This window comes from Alligator sinensis, unplaced genomic scaffold (assembly GCF_000455745.1).
Source record: "Alligator sinensis unplaced genomic scaffold, ASM45574v1 scaffold952_1, whole genome shotgun sequence".
Lineage (NCBI taxonomy): Eukaryota > Metazoa > Chordata > Crocodylia > Alligatoridae > Alligator > Alligator sinensis.
Genome location: NW_005841999.1, coordinates 69735 through 78512, shown reverse-complemented (window position 1 = coordinate 78512; position 8778 = coordinate 69735). Strand labels below are relative to the sequence as shown.

Genomic DNA, 8778 nt, shown 5'->3' with positions numbered 1-8778 from the left:
GGCTTCAGCCCCCTCTGGGCTCAGGCGGCCAGGGGTGAAAGGAGGGCACCGTTTGGGCCCCACTTTATTATTATTATTTTCTTTGCTATAACATTTGATTTTAACCGCATCATGTGTGGGTCCCTGGTGATGCTTCCTTCTGCACAGCCCCAAGTGAGTTTGTAGCTCAGGAGATCACTGGTCACAATCTCTTCCTGTTGGCACTTATTTTTTTCCTAGAAGATAAGTGTCATAGGGTAAGATGGGTATCAGTCTCAGCTGCAGAAAAAAGTATGAGCCTTTTCAAAGGATTTTGTTTAAAGTTAATAAAAATAGTGGCCTTTATTTAAAAAAAAAAAAAGTTATTTGTTTTGTGATGGAGGCACAGGCTTGAGGCCACAGATCAGGGTTTCTTGGATTTAAGTGGGATTGAGGTTTTTACCTTGTATGTGGGATTTGGCTAAATCATGTATGACCTTAACTAACTGTAGTTGAAGGCTTCTCATTAAGTTTGGTGCCCTGAAGACTATATAAAATTGGTTTCCATAAAAAAAAAGGTATGGGGCCTGGTATTACAAGCTCATGTAGCAATTTAAGCTTTTTTTCTTAATGGTATGCCCACTTGTGTGGGCAGGAGGTGGCTGTTTAGACCTTAAATAAGAATATCTTTGATCTTTTTTTATGTGTGTTGCTATTTTAAATAGCTTAGAAATTCCTCAGTACGTTACATGAAGTCTTTATTTCCAGTGCTTAAGAGTTACTGAAGTGATTCTTCCTTTTCAGCACAAATTAAAAAAGAAAAGATGTATTTAAAGTGTCACAGAACATGGAGATGCCTTGTGGGATTAGGCCCTGTGTCCGTAGTCCAGTATTTTATGTTTTAAGCATGGTGGATGGTAAGGGGGAGAATATTTATGCAGGGTCTATACAGACTGGTATGTCCCCTGCCTCTCTTCCCGGAGAGCAGCGGTTCTCATTCTTTTTAGATTTGAGGCACCTATGGATAGACTTGAGAGATCCTTTAGTAGGTTAAGGCACCCCTTAGAAAATGCCAGCTCTTAGTTTTCACTTTTTTTGCCTGCAGAAAAAGACTAGAATGAGGGGTGGGGGGGTTGTTTTTGTTGCAAAGAAAGAAATCCATACTGTAGTATTTTTATTTCAAATCTCTTGGTTTGTCTTTTGAATTGTGTTTGTAAACCTAACAGTGCAAACATCATGTGACACCTCATCGCACTCTAGAAAGGTTCTTAAGGCATCCCATGGCACCCTGGCTGAGAATCACTGCCCGGATCTTGCAGCATCTAGAAACCTAGGAAGTAAGCTATGTCAAATAGCTTATTAAAGCAAAGCTGTGTTCAAATACACATTTTTCTCTAATATTTAAGAGCTTTGGGAATTGAAATATTTACCTTGCTTTTACCTGGAGGCCAAAATCCCCTACCAAGCTAATGTGAAAGGAAAGCTGGAGTCCTAGCAAGGTACAAGGATAAAGCTCCAGAAAGGAGTCCATTCAGTGATACCTCTGCTACCTCCTTAGCTGTGTGAGAGTGTTCCGATGTTTTATTTCTGCCATACGTTCCATTTTTTATGAGCCCCAAGCTAATATATAATTAATTTTTCTGGAACATTGCAGGGGTTTTCTGTTTTTTGTTTCTCTTCCAGGACCTTTTGACTTTTGTGAATGCCTGGTCCTTCACTCTTCTACACAGTCCATAGAGAGTTCTGGCTGCTGCACGGGAGGAGAGTCTTGGCTAGTTCTGTCGTTTTCTCCTTTGATGCAGATAGCCTCTCTACCTGGCCTCCTCAGAGTAGTCAGGAGGCTGGATACAGTTCCCTAATATTTGACTTCTCCTCAACATTTCTAACAACATTTGCTTTGTTTGTATTTTGTTCAAATTTGTAAGCTCATCTTTCCAACCATAAGGGATAGAATTTTTAAGAGATTTACATTCTTCAGAAAATACTGGTATAGGTCCTCTTATTTGCTGAAGAAAGCTTATTGCTCATTGATAAAGTGCAATTTTTTTCTAGTTTTCAGCCAATATATTATACTTATATAAACCATAGAAGTGGGGAGCTGGAAGTTCTGAAAGCTGCTTTTTGCAAGAAAACTGATATGTTTTATTTGCATGAAAACATTTTTGGTTCTGTTTTTAAAAAAAATTAAAATTTCAAAATATCGTTAAGATTAAACTTGATGTTTCATTTAATTTTTACTGTACAATGTACTTAGAGGACCAAAAGGATGACTTATAAAAATATTTTGCTTATTTGCAATACCTGCAATAAAAAAATGAAACTTTAATTTTTTTGGGGGTGGGGGTGGATTACAGTGTTGATGTTTTGTATAATATCTTTTCTCATCTTTTTTTTACCAAACAGATATATTATTAAAAATTAGTATTTGACAAACCAATGTTCATCACTTGGGTGGCTAATTTCATTTTGTTAGGGGATGATAATTTTGATATCCTTATAGGTAATACAATAAGAAAGTCAAGAGATGCAGATAAGTGTAGGGTTCATGGGGACCTCAGAGGATCTTGAACAGGTTAAAGAGTATTTCATGTCTTTTTTTATGTAGCTTGTTTCATTTCACACAGTTATAGACCTTTTTCCTAATATGCCACCTAAATCTTCTTTGCTTCGGATTAATCTGATTTCTTCTCATCCTTCTTCCCATGGACGTAGAAAGCAATTGATCATTAGCCTTAATATAACTACCTTTTATGTATTGGAAAACTATTGCCAGGTTTGCCCTCAGTAGTCTTTCAACACCCCACTACCATTGCAATATTTTTAATATTGAATGTTAACAACAAGACTAACGTTTTAGAGGTTTAAAAAGTTTTAAAGATGGCAGCATTAACTCAAATGCAACATGTAGATATAGACATTTAGGCTTACTTACCAGCACTTTTGTGGCATATAATCCCTCAGTAAGGAGCAGATTTTAGGATTGCTTTCAGTAGAATACCCATCAATATAGGGAGTAGGATTTTATTAGTCCCTTATAACCCTGCCATAACACAATACAAATTGTGTATCTAAAACATTTTTAAAGTTGTATTGCAATTTGAAATGTTTATAACAAACCAGTATTATTAAAAATATGACATTTGAAATGAGAGCTGGGTGTTTTATCTTGGTATCCAGATGTTAACAATCTGTTGTTGTAGTTTGCTCATCTTGTGTATTGCTACCACATATGAATTAATTTAATGTTTTCAGAATTAATGTAGGATTTTTTGGGGATCTGGATAGCTTAGTAATATTTCTGGTTTGGACACTGTATAGTAATTTTTGAATAAAGGTACTGCTTTCACAATTGGAAAACATAATTACCAAAATTCCAAATTATCATAATTGCTAAAAAATAAAAAAAAACACTAAAAATAGACTTTCTAAATGCTAGTTGATTGTTCACACATTAAAATATTTATGAGTCTACACGTGAAGGCATTTTAGAAATGTTGTCTTCCACTAAGATATATCACAGTTAGGAAAATATACACCTCTTTAGTGTACATGCTAAGTAGATATTTATTAAGTAAACTGCCTGATGTTGAATGAAGAGAAGCATTGCAATAATTTTAATTGTTCATCTTTATAGAGTTTGTAGACAACTTTTTTGTGTTGTGTTCTTTTTTTTCTCTTTTCCAGTTTAGGAATATAAACTGAACTTGAGCCCAGTGACTTGCAGAACATTGTTTTGAGAGGAAGCAAAGTTCAAAGCATTTAAGTGCAGAGTGTCAGGAGATTGAGGTTCTGGTTCAGGCTCTGATATGAATTGTGAATCTATTGTCAAGTCATGTAATTTTTCTACCTTTTTCTTAAATCTGTAAAATAGGGATGATAATGTCTATTGTAAGAATATCATGAGCATTAATTAAAATGGGTAAAGTGTCCTGAGGCTGTTATGGATTTCTGTTATTTACCTTATAAATAGATCTTAGTTTTTCTTTTTGTCCACGTTCTGCTCTACTGTGTGGAGAGTAGGTTGCATTTGGGATTGCTGAGATGTAAAATTGTGCTTTCTGCTAGATATACTGCTTTTAAACAAAGTAGAGTAAATTAAAGACCTATTCTGACTTGCTTTTAAGATCTTAAGATAAATTGAAAATGGATTAGATAGAAGTAGGAAGAAATAAACATGTCATTAAGACATCAAGTATTGGCCAGGTTGATAGCAGTGATATTTTTTGGTTAACCTATTTTCCAGTTAAGACCCCATTCTTGTTTTTACACTTTCTCTTCAGAATCACTCTTGTGCAACCCTTATTCAAGCTTCTCTGATGCTAATTTTAAAAGGTCTCCCCCAAGATTTTATTAGAGTCAAAGACTACCTATCATGCTGGTTGGGTAATAGAAAATAATTTAAATGGGCTATTTTGACATCTGTGATCAAGGTACGAAGTGAGGGAAATGCATAGAACTTAGACAAAACTGCACACTCAGTCTATTGCCGTTTAATCATAATTACACTTCTACAGTAGTTTTCATTGGAACAATTACATTAATTACTCATTTTGTATATACTTACTGGCTTTGGTTCAACCTTGTATTATCATTTTGTTTGCTATAATTAGTGGAAAATTAGTCACTAGCCTCTAAGAGATTAAGTAAAGGAAAATGACTTGATTTTTATATTGATTCAGATGCTAAGTACATTCTGTAATGCATTTGTATTTATTTCCTTTTCTTGATACGAAAATTTTAATACGGGTAAACCTATGCTGTGGGTTTCCCTGAATATAAGTTTTAGTATTAAAGCTTTATTTACACATAATTTTAAAATCTAGTATTAGATTCCATTCTAAAAATAAATGAAGGAAGCCCTTTTTCTTATATTGGAGCACAGAAGAGTTTGCTACCCAGCCAACCATCTTTCTTTCTCTTTTCAATCATATAGTATCCATGTGTCATCTCCTAGTGATTACTTATTGGAAAATGTTAACTAAGTGTTGTTATTTACTTTAGCTGTCTTTATTCAGGTACAGCTGCAGAAAATGAGTATCAGCCTATACTGTGTGACCAGTAGCACCTGTTTTGTGGACCACCCATGGTCCAGAGGGAACTCTGTTAGAACAACATAATGTTAAATTTAAACTGAAAGGGGATACCATATTTACTTGCCTATTTCATGCAGCTTGTTTTTGAAAGGCAGAATGAAGAAAAACAGAACTTTCCTTGTAGTAAGTAACTGAGCAGAAGCAGCTAGGGAGCAGAGGCTACTGCTTATTGTTCTATTCCCTCTGGCAAAGGATGGACAGTGCAAAAGCCTGAGGCTGAATTAATTCAATTTTTGGAAATTAGTCTAAACTGCGTAGATTGAACCAATAAGCAAGTGAACAGACATTCACTTTTGTTTCTGGAAATGCAGCCACATGCCTGTGGTGGCCCAGGCTAGAAGCTGGGGGGTGCTAGAGCACATCTCCTTGTTTAGTTGGGGCAGATAGCTTGTGCCAAGGCTAGCCCACATACACTGTGGGGGAGGGGGGTTGTGGGGTAGGTGCAAAGCATCTTGGGGTGCTGGGGGACTGAGAGTTAACTTGGATCTGGGACAGAAGTTCAATGAACTAATTTAACCTAAATCAGTTAAGTCTGATACTACATCCATCCAGGTTTATCTTAAATCGGTTTTGGCCATTTTGAAAGTGGTTTATGTGCATTGAACTTCTGTTGTGTTACAGATTTGAATTGGTTTTCGATCACTTATACCGTTTTATGTGTAATTTCTGTCCATACCCTTTGAGTCTGGTGCAGTTTTTACTTTCACTTTTGCCCTTAACCATGAGAAACTTCTTACTACACTTCTTGCTTATAATGTGAACTTTACTTTCCAGCCCCCATTTTTTGGAGGGGGAAAAAGTGTACATTTATATGCAAGAAAATACGAGTTTGCTTTTCTGACTCAAGTCATGAAATAGACAGTAAGACATTTACAATAACAGTATACAGTCTTACCAGTCCTCTGAGACGGTTTCTGATATTTATGAATATAAAAGGAAAAGTCAAATTTAAGGAAGCAGCTTGTGGAGAAAATTACTTTTTCAGAAGGTTGCATGCCATACATTTTTCAGTATGAATATGTGTTTATTTGTATTGGTTATATGTAACGGTGTACAGAATGTCATTTGAACCATCATTGAGAATCAGTTGAACACACGTTTATCTGGCTTTGACTAGTTACGCTGGGGGGGTTGGTTCTTTACAGTTTTTTTGTTGTACGTGTCTGAACATGGGAGTTGACATGGCAGTCTGTTTAACTGTTAGAATTTTGGGATATGACTATATGGCTTTTTTTCTTAGCTTTGTTTTATCAACTGTGCAGGTCTGTGAGTAGCTCCTCCCCAAGTAAATAAAAGTAGGAAGAAATAAACATGTCATTGAGGCATCGAGTATTGCCCAATTTGATAGCAGTGATATTTTTGGGTTAAGTCCAGCTAAGACCCTATTCTTATTTTTTCTTTTCAGACATGAAGAAAACCAATCAGAAGTTCTTTATTTTTCATTCTTTCTTTAGTCTTTTTTTTTGCGTTGCAAGAGGAGGAGTAGAGAAGGCTGTTTGCCATTTGGCAGTTGAGGAGGGAAAGAAATATAGGCTTTAGGTTCATTGTTTGCCGTGGCACTGTTCATATTGTAGTAATATGTGCGAGTACAGTTTGAGTCTTTCTCTTAAGTCATTTTCTTTCCTTTTTTACTGAGATCAGCTGCTGATATCCATAGCTCCTGTTGCTGCAAATCCCCTGACTCTTTATTAATAGGATTTCCAAGATGGAGAAGATAGTCTATATTGCTTCCCATTGTCCAGTAGTTAGTGCCAAAGAAAAGATATGCTGAAGTCTTCACGCCTGGTCTGATGTCCTGGCTCAAATAAAGTTTTTCCAAAGCCAAGTTTGATTCTAAGTATACTCCCTCAGAAATGTTCTTTTTGGATATTTTCAGGTCTTAATCATTACTAATGCACAGGGAGCCCAGATTTGTTATCGCAAATAAATAAATTTATGGCAAAATTTTGGGTTTTTGGGGGTTTTTTTGTTTTTTGTCCGGAAGCTCAAAACTGTTAGTCATCTAGGTGTCTAGTCCCACAGAAAGGGAAGAATTAAACATACTACTGGGCATTTAAGGTCTGGTCGGTTATTAGAACGGGAGAAAGAAACTTTCTTTGCTTTCACCCCTGTATTACTTTATGCAACTTCAGAGTAGAAAATTATATAGTTAATATTTGTAAATTTATATTGCGAGACTTCCAGGATAAAAATGTCCAGGGCTAAATTTATGCACAAATACTGCAGGCTACTTGGAGAAATCCTAGAAGTCTGTGCCATATATTTCAACTGCTAGTGTGGTAAATGTGACATGTCTTTCACTGTCTTATAGAACAGGTTAGTCCTGGGGTAGGTAAAATACTACCTGTGGGCTGGATACGGCTTGTTAATTGATTTTTTTTTTTTTTTTTATCTAGCCTGCAGGCAGACAGGGTGGGTGGTGGCATGATGTGGCAGGCCCCAGGTGAGCTGCGCTTGGACCACCACTTGCTGGCAGACAATGCAGTGGCTCTGTCCTTTGGTGCTGTGGGGCATGCTGGACAAAGCAGCCCTGCCTGCTCAGCAGCATGTGGCACTTGCAGAACCCAGAGCCACCGTGCTGCCTGCCAGGAAAGGAAGTGTGCGTGTGTGGCCCTCAGCAACTCACTAAAACCCATTAACTGGCCCTCCAGCCCAACTAATTGCCCACCTCTGAGTTAGTCTGAAATCAGACAGAAGGCAAGGCAGAGTGGTATTTTAGAGATGAACTTGTTCAGAGGGGTATTTGGGGCAGGTGGCTGTGGGGAAGCTTTGCTTGTACAGTGCTGTGGCCATACAGCTAGGAGAAGTGGTGGTAAAAGCTGTTGTCTGGCACTAGAGCAGTGGTTCTCAACCTGTTAAGACTTGAGGGCACCCTTCGGAAAATGTCAGCTCTTAGTTTTCATTCATTGTTTACCTAAAGCAGGGGTTTTCAAGTGGGGATAAGTGTACCCCTGGGGGTACTTAGGAAGGCACTGGGGGGTACATGGGCGGGCAGGGACGGAGCGCCACCACCCTGCGCCGCCACTTCCCAGGAGCAGGGCTGGGGGAGGGTGGGTGAGGGCAGCAGTGCCCCTCTGCAGGCCTCGCAGGCACTGAACGTGGTGCCTGTGGTGGTGGTTGTGGTGGTGGGGGGGGAAGCAACTCCCGTGTGGCGGCCACCACTGCCACCCACTGCTGCTGGTCCACATCCAGCCACATGCAACCCCCCACACCCCAGTTTGTGTCTGGCTGCCGGGGTACACTTATTAAAAAAGGTTGAAATCCCCTAGCCTAAAGAAAAATAATAGAGCATTTTTCTATTGCAAAGAACTCAGAAGGACCACAACTGTGAATTTCTATTTTAAATATTTGGGTTTATCTTGTGCATCATGTGTGTAAACCTAACTGTGTGGCACCCTTGAAAGGATCTCAAGGGACCCTAGTTGAGAATTACAGTAAAAGGTTGATAACAAGCGGTAAGCGGATCTAGACAGGTTACAGGGGTGGGCCGAAGAGAACAGGATGGGGTTCAGCACTGACAAGCGCAGGGTAATGCACCTGGGGAGGAAGAACCAGCGGCACACCTACAGGCTGGGGAACTCCCTTCTCACCAGTGTTGAGACAGAAAAGGATCTTGGAGTCATCATTGATGCCACAATGAACTTGGGCCAACAGTGTGGGGACGCGGTCAGGAAGGCCAACCATACCTTGTCGTGCATCCACAGATGCATCTCAAGCAGGTCCGAGG

The 8778-nt window shown here is 38.6% G+C and overlaps 1 protein-coding gene across 3 annotated transcripts in view; it reads left to right on the top strand.

Moving 5' to 3' along the window:
- Positions 1 to 8778, top strand: part of LOC102385831 (ZZ-type zinc finger-containing protein 3) — an 83130-nt gene that overhangs the window by 19075 nt on the left and 55277 nt on the right. Inside the window, exon 1 of one of the 3 annotated variants that reach the window (XM_025201619.1) lies at positions 7 to 153. The exons of 1 other annotated variant lie outside the window; for it this stretch is intronic. The gene's annotated coding sequence lies outside the window, so the exon portion shown is untranslated. Of the gene's footprint in view, positions 1 to 6; positions 1296 to 8778 lie in introns of those variants that run through there. One more of the 3 variants, XM_025201618.1, reaches the window with a different exon arrangement.